The sequence below is a fragment of the Elephas maximus genome, chromosome 25 (assembly GCF_024166365.1).
Source record: "Elephas maximus indicus isolate mEleMax1 chromosome 25, mEleMax1 primary haplotype, whole genome shotgun sequence".
NCBI lineage: Eukaryota > Metazoa > Chordata > Mammalia > Proboscidea > Elephantidae > Elephas > Elephas maximus.
The window spans coordinates 47,917,008-47,935,842 of NC_064843.1; the positions used below are offsets into that span (position 1 = coordinate 47,917,008).

At 40.3% G+C, this 18,835-nt stretch overlaps 1 protein-coding gene across 9 annotated transcripts in view; it reads left to right on the plus strand.

The window, feature by feature from the left end:
* Nucleotides 1-18,835, plus strand: part of PLCB4 (phospholipase C beta 4) — a 446,434-nt gene that overhangs the window by 182,028 nt on the left and 245,571 nt on the right. For all 9 annotated transcript variants that reach the window (XM_049869961.1, XM_049869962.1, XM_049869959.1 and 6 more), the window contains one exon: nucleotides 1,102-1,161. The gene's annotated coding sequence lies outside the window, so the exon portion shown is untranslated. The remainder of the gene's footprint in view (nucleotides 1-1,101; nucleotides 1,162-18,835) is intronic.

Here is an 18,835-nt window from a genome sequence, read left to right on the forward strand (position 1 = left end):
TCTGCCTCCACCTTCTCCCCAAATGCACATAGGCTTCCTCCTACTTCTACGTGCTTCAGATACCACCTAAAAGTTTTTTTCCCCACTACATGTTGAAAGGAGCCCCTGGGTAGTGCAAGTAGTTAACACAGGCTGTCTGCTCTCTGAAAGGTTGGCAGTTCAAGTCTACCCAGAAGCACCTCAGAAGAAATGGCTAGCTGTCTGCTTTTGAAAAATCAGCCACTGAAAGGCTTATGGAGCACCATTCTGCTCTAGCATGCATGGGGTCACCATGAGTCAGAACCGACTTGATAGAAATTTTTTTTTTTTTACGTCTTGGAAAGATGCTTAATTTCAGCTAAACCAGAAATCCAATGTCCAATCCAGAATCAACATAAACAACTTATTAACTTAGATAATACAAAAAACAATCATCTAAAATAATGACTTTTTGTTGTTGTTGGATACTGTTGAGTTGTTTTCAACTCATAGTGACCCCATACGACAGAGTAGAACTTCCCCATAGGGTTTTCTTGACTGTAATCTTTACAGAAGCAGATTGCCAGGTCTTTCTCCCATGGAGCTACTGGGTGGGTTCAAACCACCAATGTTTTTGATAGTAGCCGAGGGCTTAACTGTACCTTCAGGCTCCTTATGACTTTTTGTAAATAGATACAACTTTATTGTAAATCTTTTCTATTCAGCACTGATCTTCTTTGAAAGATTTTTTTTTTTTCAGTTACAGTTCATCTAAGGACATTATAGTTTTATTCTGAAAAAGCAATTCATATTTACTTCTAGAATATTTTAGATAGCCATGTTGTTCAACTACTGCTTAATTATTTTGACAGATTAAGAGGCTGAATAGTAGATTAGCAGTTTCGGAGAGGGGGTATATGTGCCCTGTAGACTGGATGTAGCAGTGATACTTCTGAATTTATGACTGAATGCTGTTGTCATCTGCTTAGAAATGTGTCACTAATTTATTAATGCATTTTTCTGTTTTTTTTTTTTTTAATATTATAGATTCTGATTTTGAAGTGTAAAGGGCTGGTTCTCTCTTTGAGAACTCTGGAAGTCCTCTACATTGATTTTTCTTTTCTGTGTCTACTTGCTTCACAGAGGACGGCGTTGCGAGCCTGACTAAGTAGACATCGTTTGCAGTTGTTCCAGAGCCGCCTGGTGAGTACCCTGCTGCCTGCAGCGCAGAGGTGCTGTGGTGGGATTCTAGAGCTTTCAGTCTGTAAGATGGATCCCTTCATTTTTTTCCTCTGTTTTTGAAATGCTTCTCAAAATTGATTCCCAAATGTTTTCCTTGATGTGGGTTAGAGTTTCTTAATTCCACTATCAATCTTGTGCATTTCACTGTTTGCTAGATTTTCTCCTTTCTGCCTGTGGTAATATTGCCAGTGTTTATAAGGTGTCAGATTTTATTCAGTTACTGTTCTCTACAACTCTTTCTGAGGAGAAAGGTATGTGACCAATTTTCAGTCCTATACAGATTTTGTTTAAGAAGATTCCCACTGATATGAAAGATCAAAATTATGTTCATTTACAGCTAGAACCCTCCATTTTATGGGAACCGCCTATGGGATGATGTAAATAAGTTCTTCCAGTACTCCTAAAGTTCCATTCTACAAACCTTTATATATATGCTAAAAGGGAACCAGAAATATCTTTAGATGATACTCTATTTCTTTATAAACCATAACTTGGGAAAGCTTCTTCCAGAGCCAGAACCCTAGAGTGTCTTCTTTTCTGACCCTTTAATCAAATTGCTGTATTCTATAAGTCGTAAGTAATAAAAAAAAAAAAAAAAATGGATGATGTATCATCTCTTACTTCACGGAAATAAATAATTTTGTAGTGAGCACATGAAAAAGGTAACTAGCTACTTTGCTCTTCTCCAGCTAGGTGGGCTCCAGGTCCCAGGCGTTTAAAATCACTGTTACTTTCTTCAGCATCTTGCATGTCCTGTCTGACACCTCATTATCTTTCAGTGGTGCCTGTGGCTGATTTTCTTCCAGCTTTTCTGTGAAGAGAGGGAAGAGACACGCAACCTAACACTTCTCCAAGTAATCAGTATTTAATGATGACATGAGAATACCAAGCAAGTAGATTTATTATTGAATGTTCCTACCTATTTTTAGTCAAGTGAACTATAGTTTACGACTCTCCAAGGATGACTCATCAACCATGTCTTAGTGGACAGCAGAGTTGGGGCTGAATAATTCCACAGGAACTTAAATCAATGTAGACACATCATCTGCTTTTTACTCCTTCATTATATTTTTCTGGACTCTCTACTTTCCCTGTATAATAGTTGTATTGTCCTTAAATAGGTCATTTTTTTTCATCAGCTAGTTCCTCTGAAGAATTACTTGCTCTGTGAGTATAAACACTGATTTAAGAGTCAAAAAAAAGAGAGAGCTTAGAAGTTATTTTTAAAATATTTTAAAAAGTGCAAAGAATAAATTCTTCCATATTAAGTGATATAAATGCTGTACAGTTGATTTAACAAAGGCTTTGAATGGCACTGGGTCCTTAGAAAACAAATATAGTGTGTTGCTCCTCTCCCATCTGTACGCCTAATACAATCTAATTGGATTTAACACCCCACTGTCACTTGGTTTATTCTTTGCTGTAGTTTTGTCCTCCTCCCAAAGAGAGAATGTTTTCTATGTTTCTTTCCATTCCCCTAAAAATAAAAACATTTTGCCTCTAGCACTATTCAATTTTTTGGATATCTTGAATTGTGAGAGTTATTTATTTATTTATTTTAATACATGGTAAACTGAAGTCTGATTCTTTTATAATGTCTTCCCATACTCAAAATTAGTAACATCTAGAACCTGGAATCTGAACACTCTGGTTTTGTCTTGAATGTCTGCCTTAGTTCCCTATGATTCCAACAGTCACCAGTCCTGGCTGTATGCTAGTTCTACGTGTTCTTTTACGCCTAGCATGTCCACAATAGGCATTCAGAATATATTTAATTCTTACCATAATGGCATAAAGAGTAACTAGATCTTGCATATTTATGCCACATTCAACGTAACTTTTATTGGTGTTAGGCACGAAGCTCCTAAAATCAAAAATCCTAATATAGACAACAAAATGACTATTTTTGGATGAATTATCCTCACCCTTACATTTCTAGCTCCAGGGTGACTCTGAGTAAAGAGGAATTGTTAGTCCAGTTACACCAGAAGCTTTCTTCTAGTTTCACTAAAAGAAAGAAACAACTTTTGATAACTTATTCCTTGTGATATTTTAGTTTGGAAAATATACTACTCTTTCGGTAAACTTACCTAATATTGGGGGTGATTTCTTCTTTTCTAAATAATTTTAAATGGCTTTTATTAAATATTCATTATATACACCATTTATAATGTTAGTGTCAGGTATGAAGCTCACCAAGGTTTAATGTTGACTTCTCTTTCTTTTGACCTCTACTTGGAGCCTCATATGCTATCCTGACTTATCTGATACCTGGTTAAAAAATTATGTATATAACCACACCAAAGCAAACCTGCCGCCGCTGAGCCAATTCCAACTCATAGTGACGCTATGGGACAGAGTAGAACTGCCCAATAGGATTTCCAAGGAGCTGCTGGTGAATTCCAACTGCCAGCTTTTTCACTAGCAGCTGAGCTCTTAACCACTGTGCCTATATGTATATAAACTAAAAAAAAAAAAAAACACATATACAATAATATATATATTACATTGTACCAGCTATCAACATCTCTTTTCTAGATTTTAAGCCTATGTTCTAGGTCTGCTAAAATGCTCTTTAGAAACAGAGATATCTCTCATTTATTAAGCTGTAGATGCTGCAGTTATTTCCAACTCTTACGTGTTATAAAAATTCTCATCCATGGTATAACAATGTAAAAAATCTGTGGTTTTGCATTTTCTTAGAGCGCATTCTTACATGCCAAGTGTCTTAGGTTTAGCTCCCAGAAGCAGACCCTAAAGTGAGGATTCCTGTGCAAGTGGTTATTAGGGCAGTGTTCCCAGGAGATATTAGTGATGAGTGGGGAAAAGGAAGGGAAAAGAAAGAAGCCAAACAGGTGAATGATTCAAGCAAAGTTCCTGCCTCAGCCTGATCCCAGGGGAAGCTCTACGGCATAATGACTGTTGGAGTCTATCCCTGCTCAAGGCAAGGGAGCTGACTTTCACATTCCTGCATTATCAGTCAGTGGCTGTGGGCAGGTGGGAGAGGAGCTGTACACTTCCAGGTACTCCCGCTCCCTGCAACTCCAGGTGATGCAGCTCCCTTGGTTGAAGGATGTCTGGCTGAAGAAATATAGGAAGGCATCACTCTTAGAAGCAGAGCACACAAAGACTGGGAGATGGCCACACGGGACAGTTAAATGGATCCTATGGAGCCTAGGGGAACACTGAGATGGTCCACTCTAGCAAGCAATGTGTCATTTCACATGCGCTTCCTTACTCCTGAGGCCCATGTTCTCCTACTGAGGCCATTTCCTAGTGTAAGTTGAGCACTCTCAGAAGCTGCGTAAGTTCATTTCCTTCCCTTGAGGATGTGGTTACCTATTCCTTCAAACTTCTAAGTCCTAAAGTGATTGCAGTATTGAGAGAGCCACCTGCATAATTTTCAGCTTATAGAGTTTCTACATAGATTAGAGTTAGAACAGTAAAATCTGAAATTTCACAGCTTTCCTTAGAGGGATGCCATCATGCATAATGATTTCAGTGGCCCTGGAAAAGAAGCAAGATATTGTATGACTGGTGATTATTCTTACTAGAAGTATTTCCAAGCATGCCTACTAATTTTACTATTTTTCATCCTTAGCTCTTTTAACTGTTCTTTCTTATTTTGTTTCCTAACATTTACCTTTAAAAGTATTTCGTTTTCACAGATTTTTTTAGAGAACCATGTGGTGTTTCATTCAGCACCTTCAATTCCGTCTAACACAAAAGTTCACAGTTGTCCACTTGCTCTTCTAAATCAGCGGGGCCCAATAGAAATATCATGTGAGCCCCATATGCATTTTAAACTTTAGTTTCATTAAAAAAGTAACAGCTGAAATTAATTTTAATAATATATTTAACTCATTTTACCCAAATTACTATCATTTCAACATTTAATCAAATAAACATTATTAATGAGATATTTTATATCTTTTTTTTTTTTTAATTTGGTGTGTATTTTATACTTTCAGCTCATCTAGTTCACATGGACAGTGCAACTTTCAGATACTGTAGAAAATTCTGGTGAGGGACCTACTTTCTTTGAGATGAGAAACTTTCTCAGTGCTTCTCCCATGTGCTAAGCCTGTTTGCTAAAGAAATGAGGCTGCACTGCTGGACAAAGAAAATGAAGTGCTTTGTCCTTGATGAGCCATTGCTGCTTTCGTTTTTTTGGATTTACTGCCCTGCAGGCAAGAACTAAGGAGCCCTAGTAGCAGTTCTACTCTATCCTACAGGGTCGCTATGAGTCGGAATCGACTGGAGGGCGCTGGGTTTGGGTTTGGTTTAGTGGTGTGATGGCGTCCTGGTGGTTCAGTGGCTAAGCGTTTGGCTGCTAACCAAAAGGTTGCCAGTTTCAATCCACCAGCCACTCCTTGGAAACCCTATAGGACAGTTCTACTCTGTCCTGTAGGGTTGCTATGATTTGGAATTGACTCGACGGCAACTTTTTTTTTTTAAGTGGTACAGTGGTTAAGCACTTGGCTGGTAACTAAAAGGTTGGTGGTTCAAGCCCACCATCTACTTTGAGGGAGTAAGATGTGCCAGTCTGCTTCTGTAGCGATTACACTTCTGGAAACCCTGTGGGCCAGTTCTACTCCGTCCTGTAGGGTTGCCATGAGTCGGAATCCACTCAACGGCAACATTTTTTTTTTTTTTTTTTGGTTTAGGCAAGAGTTATGATTGGGTTTGGCAGCTAAGATCTCACTGATAACCTTCATAAATAAATAATTCTAAGGTCACTTTTTGGAAGAAACTGGGTCTTGAATGAAGGGTAGAATGTAGATAGATTTTAAAAAGGGAAGGAAGACATTCCAGTCAATGGAAAAACATGTATGTATATGCATGTGGGGGGAGGGGGAGATTCTAGAAAAATTTGGGTACTTGCATGTCAACTGATGAGGCTGAAGTGCTAAGTACATGTTGAAGAAGATAGTTATTGGCCAAACTGATAGCAAGCTCAAAGGCTTAGATTTTGCAGTATATGAAACAAGGTATTACCATGATCCAATTTATATGTTGCAGTCTGTTCTGGTTATCTATTGCTGCGTGAGAAATCACTAAAATGTAGTGGCTTGAAACAACAACAGTCCCCTTTTTATCTCTCTCACTTTTTCTGTGGGTCAGGAGTTTGGGGAGGGCTTGCTATATGGTTCTGACTTGGGGTGTCTCATGTGGTTGCATTCAGGTGGTGGCTGAAGTTGGAAGAGCAAGCATCTGAAGCAGCTCCCAGCTGCTTCAGATGCTTTTCATAGGCAAATGTGGGCTTCCTTGCAGCATGGTGGCTTGCAGGCTGTTGGACTGCTTGCATGGTGGCTTAGGGCTCCAGCGATTATTCCAGTTGACTTAATGACGTGGCCTGGGAAGTCATGCTGCATTATTTCCATCACATCATTTTGATTACAAGTGAGTCACAAGAGGGGCTGAAGGGTCTACGTCTCTATGGAAGGAGTGTTCAGGTCTCATTGTAAGACTAGAATGCTGCAGGTATTTTGGGAAAATACCACCTGCTACGTAGTCCCTTTGCTGCCACTGCTATATTGCATCTTCCCCTTTTTAGCCATGCTCTGCGAATGCTCTAGTGTGAATACCCCATCAGTTCCTGGGTATGCTTCTGCACAGTGGCTCTCTCTTCTTTTACCTGGTAAGCTAGGCAGGACAGTTTAGAAGAAAATCTAAAGTCTTCTGCTTAGGCTCTGAATGGCCAGGCCCAGTCTTCCACTCATTTTTCATTTTTTTCCCTTACTCTTTATTGTTGGACTCATTTGCCAAGTAGTGGGTACATCCAAACCCCAAATACCCACCTGCCTTTCTCATTTTGTGGAGAAATATTGAGAGAAAACAGTGACAACAAAGGGGAGAGAGAATTCTCTAACCCTTTATTCCTCATACCAAAAGGGCACATTTCCACCCCCTAAAGGTGTCCTTTTCAGAGCAAAGAAAGGGCTCAGAAGAGAGAATTTTCCACCTTGGCCAACAGCAGGGTTTTTCCCCACAATCTTTGCATTGCCAGGGTGGCTCTCTGTTGTGCTATCTCTTGCTCTTCATGGCCAATTGGCCTTCTCTTTTCAAAGTGATTGGAAGGAGGAAGGAAGGGTGTGGGGCCAACACCATGACTTTTGAAAGGTAACTTTCTCAACAGTTGCTAAGGTCAGTGTTCTGCTAAACACTGTTCTTCCTGGTTTTCATGGAAAGAGCTCCATCCCTTGCCAGAATCTCATTTTTACCTCAACTTGAACCTTGAAACCTCACTTACTTTCCTTATATGCCTTCTTAGAAAAATCTCAATCTTCAACTAAAAAAGATTACATTGCCATCGATAGAAGAGTTTAAGGGTGAAGTGTACCCATTTCTGCCACTTATTTACTTTGAAAGGCGTAAGAAATAGTAAGATGGCCTATCAGATGGACAGACAGATGGATAATGGGCTGGATATCAAAAAAAAAGCAAGTACAGTAAAAAAAAATTAATTGTAGATTCTAAGTTGTAGGTATAGGAGTGCTCACTGTTAAAAAAAAAAATCATTCAACTTTATTTTTAACATAAAATGTTGGAGAAGAAAAGCATTTACCATAAAAATAAAGTGTGATACATTTGAAAAAAAAAAGTCATCTTTCCTCACTAGGAAATGCTTAAGGCTTGTCCTCTCTGTCAGCCCAACTTTTAAAAGTTCTTATTAACAGCGTTATTTGTTCCAGCCTCAATTTCCCCTTGAGGTTTGAAGAAACTGGAAAAATGCTAACAGTTCATGTAGAAAAGCAATCTAAAATGTTAGTAGTTGCCTTTATATTTCTGAGATTCTTCTGACTGGGTTTCCTCCGTGTTGTTTGTGAGCCCACTACCGTTTAAGCCATTACTGTTAAAGTGGCTTTTGTATCATTTCCCAAGGGCCATTGCAGTGGTGACAGCAAGGACTTCTCATCCCAGAGACGGGATTTCTTGTCCCCTCACGTGTTCCACACCCATTTTGCGCTGGGTGTTTTTATTCCGAAGCTTTTCCAGACCTGAAATATGAATTCCATCCCTCCACCCCCAACAGTTGGAAATATTTGCTGTATTTCATCTGTTTCTTCAGAAAGGGAGGAAAAAAAATAAATAAAAGAATTCAGTTTTAAGTTCCTTTTTAATTTTTTTTTTTTGGCTACATCAATAAAGTGATTAAAGCCCATGGAAATGTTTATGTTTGAAAAGTCCTTAGCTACTTTTCTGAAATGAAAAGAGGAGCCGTCACTTTGTCTTTGGTGTCCTCAGGTGGGAAAGGGCAGCTTGCTGAGGGCTGAGGACTAAAATAAACCCTCCCAGGAGAGGCACCAGCCAGTGACCTTGGGCTGCAACCACCTCACGGATCAGCTGCTTCATTCAATTCCGTATCTTGAGGCCTGTGGGGGAATCAAGTGTCACAAAAGCAGGAAGAGAGCAGCTCCAGGAAGGCTTTAGTGCCTTTGCTGGTGGAATTGCTGACATGATCTACCGACCCCGTGTGGCTGAAGGACTTGAGGTTCTGCAGTGAGCATTCAGGTAGCTGAGAAGGAGCTGTCCTTTCATTGAAGAATAAGCCACAAGAAAGTGATACAACCATAGTGTTTTGTATACCTCACAGGTAAAATACAGTGGTCTAGAATTTGGATAGGAGCAGTACATTTTGCATTTGCAGTATGCAGTTGTTTGTTGCTGTTGACTTAGCTCCAAATCATGGTGACTGTGTGTGTAACAGAATGAAACATTACCCAGTTCTGAGCTGTCTTCATGGTTTTTGGTATGTTTGAGTCCATTGTTGTGGATATTGTGTGGTGCCTTCCAACCTAGGGGGCTCATCTTCCAGCACAATATTGGGCAGTTTTCTGTTGTGATCATTGGCTAATTTTCGGAAGTAGATCACTAGGCCTTTTTTCCTAATCCATCGTAATCTGGAAGTTCCATTGAAACCTGTCCACCATGGCTAATCCTGCTGGTATTTGAAATATCAGTGCCGTAGCTTCCAGCATCATAGCAACACGCAAGCCACCACAGTACAACAAGCTGACAGATGGGCAGTGTTGAGATAAGTTAAAGGGACCTGATTGTGCTAGTAGGAATCATATACCAGCATCCCTCAAACGATGAGAAGTTTATTGAAAAACTGACTGATGTTCTTGATGCCTTTTATAATTTTTCACGTAGCTGAATGCATCATGGTGTGGCAGGAAGAATGTGAGCTCTGAAGCGCTGGGCCTTGGTTTCCCCATCTGTAAAATGAACACAGTGTCACCTATTTCACTGGTTTGTTGGGAGTATTTACAAGTAGATTATGCATATATAGGACACGTCTTCTTGTAAATACTCAGTATCTTCATTTCCATTTTCCATTCCTATCCTTTGCCAAGTATGTTTATATAAAACAAGGCTGTTTCACGAGGCTTGGACAGTTTTCTAGTTAACCAGCCTCTTTCTTCTGTTTTGTGGCCTTCTGCTCTTTATTCTGTGCAAAGGTAAAGGGATAAAGGGGCTACAGAGCCTTGACATTGAAGAAATCCAGGACCTTGTTGTCCTTATGTTTGAGCCCTTCTCCTATGTAATGATGCTCTGCCCTGTGGTACTTTACAGAGTTACCTTCTGCGGATTCTTGACTGTACAAATGGTATCCGTCTGGTATGAAGACTGTCTCTGTCTCAGAGACATCCCTTTTTCAGGTGTTCACACTATTTCTCTTCTTCCCTCCTTCTGCTTTCATCAGCACCAGTGTCTTTCCTGGTGGTCATTTCTACCCTTTGCAGTGGCTTTAGTCTTACCTGAAGGCCTGTGCATTTTTGCCTTGTCGTTTCTTCCTCCTTTTGCTTTTATTATTCTTTCATACTGGAGTGATTCTTGAATTGCAGTATTGCACCTCGGGATAAAGCAGCAAACCCAATGAATAGCCAGGTGGTAGCGTGTGGGTTATGGTAGGTGCACTAGAATCCAAAGGCTTCTCTTGTTTAAGGTCATCCCTGTTGATGGGAGCTGGGTTGGTGGACTTCAGAGCAAAACCAGTGTCCAGGCTGTTGGGTTAAAGCTGGTCATCAGAATTCCAAGGGACCATGTTCAAGGAGCCTTCTGGGGAACAGAAAATGTACAGCCTTCTCATCTGCTGTGACAACTAGCCATTGTTCCCTAGTTTATGAATATGTTCTAGTGTACGAGTCGTTGACTTCAGTTATATACCAACTCCAAACCCCAGTGCCGTCGAGTCAATTCCAACTCATAGCGACCCTACGGGACAGAGTAGAACTGCCCCATAGAGTTTCCAAGGAGCACCTGGTGGATTCAAACTGCTGACCGTTTGGTTAGCAGCCGTAGCACTTAACCACTATGCCACCAGGGTTTCTCTTCAGTTATATAAGCAATAAAAAATACCCCTATCAGGAAGAAGTGAGAAGGTGAAGAGACAGGGCGAGGAAGAGTGTAGGTGATTTTGCCAGGGTCGGTTGCTGGCATGAGTCACATTTGTTTCCAGCATGTTTAACCTCTGATCCATTCCTTTGAGAGTGGCAGGGACCATGTGGGATTTTCCTTTGAGGAGGAACTCTTCACTTTGAATCCTTAGAAACTACTCTTTAAGCATTTCCAGATGGCCCTCATGGTCTTCATCTAATTGCAGCGAGAGACTGGCTTGAGAGGTGGGAGAAAATGTTAATCCATAGCCACTTTGAAATGGGAAAAAGAGGTTTGAGAAGGAGACATGCGTTTTCTGGCTGACCCCATTAAAATGCAGTTAGAAGCAGATATATATGTGTTTATGTGAGTCTGTACACACACTTACACATTTGTAAGCCTGAAGTACCAAGTTAAAATACTAAATAACTATAAGGGCGGAACTGCTTGTATTAGAAACATTAAACAGGGCAGCAAGAAATGGGTTAGGGAAGAAGGCCCAGGGCCATATAATAACAACAACAAAAAAATCCAAACCGTTGCTGTCAGGTCAGTTCCGACTCATAGCAGCTCTATAGAGTAAAACTGCCCCAAAGAGTTTCCAAGGAGTGGCTGGTGGGTTTAAACTGCTGACCTTTTGGTTAGCAGCCATAGCTCTTAAACACTGTGCCACCAGGGCTTCTAAGGCCATATACTAGGGTAGAAAAGGTAACTTCAGGGCCCATGCAGGACCTCTGGGGGCTGAAAGAGGTGTCTTTGGGTATAAGAGAGGGACATGCTGTCCTCAGTAGGGGCCAGTTTCAGGGAAGAGGTTTTGGGGAAGACACTTAGACTAGAGATCTGGAGACCTTCATGGACTGTAGAGCTGAACTGGAGTGTCTGGAAATGCAGCCCACCCTGCATAGGGGGCCTGATGAGGAGCCAAGCCTGAAAGAAGACCAAGAGCAGATCCTGGAGGAGCAACAGGTGTCCCCGGCCTGACTCAGGGGCCAGCCAGAACTCACCTCGGACTGTGGTCAGAATAGCTTGTTCTTCAAGGCTTGACGGGAGCTTATGGCATTGCTGTGAGGATCAAATTCTCATCTGTTGCAAAGAACAACAACAAAACAAAGAACACCCTGTGCTCTTAGAGAATGCACGGGACACAGTACGTGCATAAGAAATAACTACCACTTTTTTTATTAAACATAAGAAAGGGGATAGTTCTTAAAGATTTGTTCTACCAATCTGCCTCTTTTTAGGTTAGGGGCAGTGTTGACTACCTGTAAAAAATTACACAACCTACAGTGATGCCTCCTGCAACTTAATTCATCCACTGTGAGGCTTTGTGGACAATGGCATGTTTCCCTACAGGAGCTGAAAGGGCTAGCAACAGTAAAATCCCATCAAACAAGTTAAAAAAAGAAACCCCTCTACGTGGATGTGTGCTTTCAAATCAATTTTGAGGGCAGGCATGGGCCATTTTCAGCCTCGGAAATGAACACAGGAAGTCAGCAGACAAAGGAAGAGATGCTGTGCAACCAGCAAAAGGGCACACGTCCCCTTCATGTGCTCAGTACTGTTCATGGAGGTTGTCATGCTATGGGGAGGCCAGTGACTATAATACATGGTGCAGGAGACATACCAGACTCTTAGCAAGGGTTCCCTCTCAGGGTGGCATTGGAGATGGAAGCCTTACCTCTTTATTTTATATGTCTTCACTCAACTTGGTAAGCTTATTTTTTGCCTTATTTGATGCCATTTAACATACTTAATTTTTTTAAATAGCAAAAATGTATTTAAAAATACATATATATATGTATCTTTTGAAAACCTAAGAAAGGAATTATCAGAGGGTTTATCAGGGGAAAAAAGTTGGAAAACTTACTGCGCTTTTTTTCACAGGCAGTGTGGAAGGCAAAGGGAGCATACATAAAGTAGGAAGTAAGAACCAGAAAAGTGAGTCAGAACTCAAGGCTACAAGGAACAAGAAAAAGCTGTGGGAGGAGCATCTGTAGATAAAATCTGAGACTCTTAATGGGAAAGAAGATAACTCTCCATATGATCAATGTATCAGTTAACTTTTTCTGCATAACAAACTATCCCCAAATGTAGAGGCTTAAAAGAACAACCACTTATTTAGCTCCAAATTCAGTGCATTGGCAATTTGGGCTGACTTTGGCTGGGAAGTTCTATTGATCTCCATTGGGCACACTTGAATGTCTCTGGTCAGTTGCTGGGTTACTGAGGGCTGTCTAGTCTAGGATGGCCTTGGCTGGCATAACTCATTTCTTCTCCATGTGTCTCTTGTCCTCCAGCAGGCAGTTTGGGCTTTTTCACGTGGCACCAGGAAAGTATCAAGAGAAAGAGTGAGGAAAAAGCACACAACACCATCATTTCTGCCACATTCGGTTGCTAAAGCAAGCCACACACTAGCCTGGGTTCAAGCGGTGGGGAAATAGCCCCCACCTCTTATGAGCAGAGCTGCAAAGGATCTGAATGCATGGGGGAGTGGAGAATTGGGACTGATTTTGCAGAAAATTAATAGCATTGTTAGAATAAATATGTAGACTCTCAAGCTAATGGCTTGAAGAGGACAAAGATTACTTGACTGTAAAAGTTCTGTGGCTTTTTATATTTCATAGTCATAACAGACTTTGCCTCTACTTACGAATCAGACAAAAACAATCCGGAAGGGAATTACCAGTGCATTTATTTATGGGTGGTAGTTTTTCATTTCCAAACTGGAATGAATAGTTTAATCAAAGCATTTCTTTCAACCCTCAGTGTCCTACTTTCCTGCAAGACTTGATCTATTCAGATTACTGGGAGAAATCCCAGTCTAGAGAGCTTCAAGTGATAGCTCAGTTTCTGTCTCCTGTTCACCCTCCTGTGGAGGTGGCGTAATGGACATCTCCAACCATTATCTCATAGGGATGGGCCCCATGAAACTGTGGCAGGAGAATGGGGTCCCTGGAATCTTCCATAGAGAGGGTGCCTGAGAAAAATCATCCGTAACCTCTTATATGGGAGAATATACTGCCTATAAACCCTCTTAGAGAGAGTTACATCTTTCTCACCAAATTTGTTAGCCCATGTTATCCACATGGAGCTTTGTTAAGGGAAGCTTCCTTCTAATTCATTCTGTATTTCACATAAAAAATGCTGTATATGGCAACTGCTCTTTATCCCCATTGTGGGATGGCTCCAATACACTGAACTTCCATGGAGATGGGAAAGAACATATTAACATTTGTGAGGCAGAGAAAAGAAACTAGTATGTAGAATCTGGATATTTCAATAATCAAGTTTTATATTTGGAAAGCGAAAAAAAAATCTATTTTTTAGTACAATTACTTAGGAGAACTCTTTGTCACATTCTTATAAAGTTAAGCATACACTTGCCAAATGTCCCTAGAAATTTCACTTCTATGTGCTTTCTCAAGAGAAATGAAAACTTATGTCCACGCAGACTTGTAAGTGAATGTTCATAGCAGCTTTAGTCATGATAGCAAAAACGAGAAACAACCAAATATTACCCACTGTTGATGAATAAACAAATTATGGTGTATCCATACAATGGAATACTGCTCAACAATAAAAAAGAAACAAACTACTGATAGAAACAACAACTTGGATAAACCTCAAAAACATTCGCTGAGTAAAAGAAGCCAGACACAAAAGAGTGTATGCTATGTGATTTCATTTATGGGACATTCTAGAAGAAGCAATTCTAATCTATAGTGACAGAAAACAGCTTAGAGTTGCTTGCAGCTAGTATGTGTGTCTGTATGGTGGGGCGGGGGAGGCGGGTGATGGCAGAGGGGCCTGTAAGAACTTTTGGGTTGATAGAAAAGGCTCTAATTTCTTGATTGTGCGTGGTAGTTACATGGGTACATTCTATTGTATATAACTTATATGCCTCAATAAAGTTGGCAGTAGAGAGTTGCCCCTGTTTCTCATCATAGAGATATTATATTAGGTCAATGTAAAACTTTTATGGGGGCATAGTCTTGAAAAGATTAAGGAATATTGCTCATTATTAAGAATTATTTTTTAGGCTAGGGCTTTGTGTCTTGAGTTGTCCACAAGAATAAGCAAGTAAATTGTCTCGTCATATTGTAGACCTAGCCCATGTGAATAAACCAGCAGCTTGGCAAATAAAATCAAATTTTGCAAATTCTTTAACAGAAGTGGGAAAATTTCAGTTATATAGTTGAGCTGCAGGCGCTACAGCTGGGTAAAGTTATTGGGTCATTTTCAACATGCAATGCAGTACAAGAGGGTAAAGATTGGGTTTATGGTTCACAGAACATATATTCATGCCAATCAAATCTTACTCTTTGATGAAAGCCAGAATGTTTTAAAACTGGGTAAATGTTTTAAATACACTGTACGAGCTCTGGAAGGGGCAAAAGTAAGTAAGAACAGGAGAAGACCAGTCCCTTAAAATTATTTGGAAGTGTCCAGTCTAGTCATACAGAACCCGCTGCTAAAATCCTGTTTTGGTGTGTTCACTCTCTGATTGTTTAGAAGACAAAGCTGAGAGGAAAGTATGTCTGTCGTATGTTTATTTGGGTTCGATGCTGGATGCGACTTAGAACAATTTCTTTTAACATCAAAGGGCGTATTAATTCCCAGATGTCAGTCATGCCCCAGACTGCTAGGGACAGTGATTTATCTTGTCAAAGACTAGTGAGACTAAGCTGGAAGCAGATTTTCTTTTGCATCTCTTAGCCAAATTGTAGCTCAGTGGGAATGACTAAAATGTATCTCATTTTAGTTTTGTTTTGATCATCTGCATGTGAGTTTCAAATTTCATCTTTTTAATGTTTTCATATTAAATGATAATGGTTCCAACCTAGAATTTTTTTTTCCTTCTTCATTAGTGTTTTCTAAATGATAACTTTTTGTATTTCGTGTTTATGGTTTATTCTTTAGTGTTTTCTAAATGGTAACTTTTTTTATTGTATGTTTATGGTTTATTCATTCATTCAGCAAATACTTATTGAGTGTCTACCACGCACCAGGCACTATTCTAAGCTCTTTGAAGAGAGCAGTGAACAAAACTCATCCCCGATCTTGTGGAGGAGTATTTTCTGGTTGAGGGAGATGAATAATAAAGAAGTAAACAAATGAAGGAGTGCTGGGTGGTGCAAATGATTAATGTGCTTGGCTACTAACCAAAAGGAAGCCCAACAGGGTGGGAGGTTCGAGTCTACTCAGAGGCACCTACGAAGAAAGACCTGGTGATCTATTTCTGAAAAATCAGCCACTGAAAGCCCTATGAGCCAGAGTTCAACTTTGACACACATAAGGTCACCATGAGTTGGAGTTAACTGGACGTCAACTGGCACTGGTAAACAAATGAAAGAAAAACACAATTTTATGTATTAATAAGCATTAAGAGAATAAAATGGGGTAATGTAATAGAGGCTGACTGGGGTAAGATAGGTGATTCATTTGGATTTATGATTAAGGAAGGCTGTGTTATGAAGTTGACATTCACTGAGACCCAAGTGAGGAAAAGGAACCAGCTATATGAAGATCTGGGGGTGGAAGCTTCCTGACAAAGGGAACAGCAGGTACAAGGGTCCTGAGGTAGAGATGTATCTGATAGGTTCAAATAACAGCAAGTATTGGGACTGGAGCAGAGTGAACCTGGTAGATGAAGTCAGTGAGGTAGGCAGCAACCAACTGGTATGATCTCTTAGATCTTGGTAAGAAGATTTTTATTATTGTTTCTTGACTGCTGTTGTATTTTAAAGAATGGGAGATCATTGGTAGACATGATCTGAGTTTTTAGAAAATCACTCTTACAGTGCAGAATGAATTAAGGTATGGTGGTGGACATAAGATTGAAAGCAGAAAAGCTAGTTAGGAGGCTGTTGAACTAACCCGAGAAAAAGATCATGGTGGCCGAGACATGGGTAGTGATGGAGGGAAGTGGGCCAATTTGGGAACTATTTTGGAAGCCATCCCAGCATATGAATGGTGAAGGGTAAGGAGGCATTGAGGGAGGCTCTCAGGGACTCAGATTGAACCATGGGTGAAAATTTACTGAATGGGAAAGAATACAGTAAAAATATGTTGTTGTTATTGTTGTTTTTGGAGAGGGGGAATCAAGTGTTCTGCTTTAAGCTTTAAAGTTAAATATGCTTAGTAAGTACTCAAGTGGAAATGTCAGATAAGCAGTTGTGAGTCTGGAGCAATTAGATATATGAGAGCTAAGGATGGAGATGTGAGTAATGGAAACAGGGATGGTATTTAAAACTTTGAGACCATTTATGAGATCACCTAGGAAAAGACAGTCAACAGAAAAGAGCCCCAGGTCCCTCCAAAATGTGGACATTAAGCCAACCAAAAGAGGTCAAGTGGCTGGTGAGGTTGGGAAAAACTAAGAGAGTGTGAAGTTGTTGTTGTCAAGAGAAAAGAATGTTTGGGGAAGGAGGGAATGATCAGATGGGTCTAATGCAGTTGATGTGGTTGGTGGGGACAGAAAGGTGACCACTGAATTTCTCAACATGGAGACCTTGACAAGAGGGGAGGATTCTGATTGGAGTGGTCTGAGGAGAAAGAGAGGTGAGGAATTGAAGTCTGTATATGGTGGTGACACTTTTAAGAAATCAGGTTGTGGGCAATATTGTTATTGAATAGCTGGCACAAGGAGGGAAGATTGGAGTTTTGTGGAAACCATGTGAAGTAGTCATTTTGGAAAGGAGAGTAAACATGTTAAAGAAGGCTTATTAGACAGTGTTTGAATCATCATTAAAGTGAGACTGGTCAGTTTGGTTGTGAGTTTTGCTTTATCCTAGTTCAACTTCATGACGATTGTTGCTTAGTAGACATAGAATTAGGTATAGCCTTGCTTGGGAAATTAGTGAAGTGAGTACGATAGAGAGAGAATGAGGCAAGGGAGTAAAGAGAGGCTGTAAATCATGAAGGAGCCCTGGTGTTGCAATGGTTAAGCTCTCCACTGCTAACTGAAAGGTTGGCAGATCTAACCCACCCAGTGACTCTGTGGGAGATAGACCTGGCGGTCTGTGCCTGTAAAGTTTACAGTGTAGAAAACCTTATTGGCAGTTGTACTGTGTCTCATGAGGTTGCTCAAAGTCAAAAATCGACTCGACGGCACCCAACAACAAATAAGAAGGGAAGGGAATTCCAGGGGCTATGATGAATAATGGAAAAATTGATAGACTCAATCGATTGTAGGCCTCAGGGAGACTGGGAATTGTTGGACTTGAAAGTAGAACAGTAGAGAAGATAAGAGATGATTTGGCAGGGAAGGGATGCTTGCACGAGATTTGGAAACAGAGTCCATTTGCTGGTAATGACAAGTTCGAGCACGCAGAGAGAATGGCTGAAGTTGGGTAGATGAAGACAGCATTGGAAGTTAAAAAGTCAAGGATCTTGACCACTTTGTATTAGTCCATAAATGTTAAAATGTATTGAACCATATTATTACAGAAAAATATACAGTAAAACCTGCGAAAACTAGAAACGGTGTAAGGTGGAAACCTGTCAGAGAAGGAAAACTCAAATACTTTCCACTCAAATGAGCAACAGAAAAGTGTTTAAGTGTCAAAGGCAGAAAACTTTCAAGATCCAGAAAAACAAGGCAGTCCCATCAAGTTCCGGCTCTCACAGGTTTCACTGTATAATAGTGTATAAGACTCCTTTGACTGCCGTTGATATAAACAGGCTCTCTCTATTTCTGTAGACCAGCCGTCTTCTCCCTATAATGCAGAACATGGTTTCCAATAACAAACAAATCATACATCCAGGCATCCAGAGAGATGAGCCTCTTTCCCATTCCCATTTCCAAAAATCCCTGAGAAGAAACTGAATGGCCCAGCATTTATATTGGAGCCTACCCTGGGACCAGTCAGCTGTGGCTGGCAAATTTCTAGAGTTGGTGGTGGGTTATTAGGGAGACAATTCCATAAATGCTCCTAGAAACAGCAATTGGTTTATGTCATTAAGAGGGTAAGAAAGGCTTCAGCTAGATATACCTCACAGACAAACTCTTAGTGGAGGAGTTAGAGCCCATAGTCAATGTTTTTAGCATCTCTCATGAGTGGTCTGGATCTCATTTTTAACTTAGCTTTCCAGTTGAGTTCAGCATGAAACTTAGCAAGCTATGATTGCCTTTATCCATCCCAGGCCAAATATCTCTGTTGCCTAGATGGTTTGGTTTGTCTGTTTTTATTTGTTTCTAAAATTTCTTTGTTGAAGTATAACATTCATTCAGAAAAGTACATAAATCATA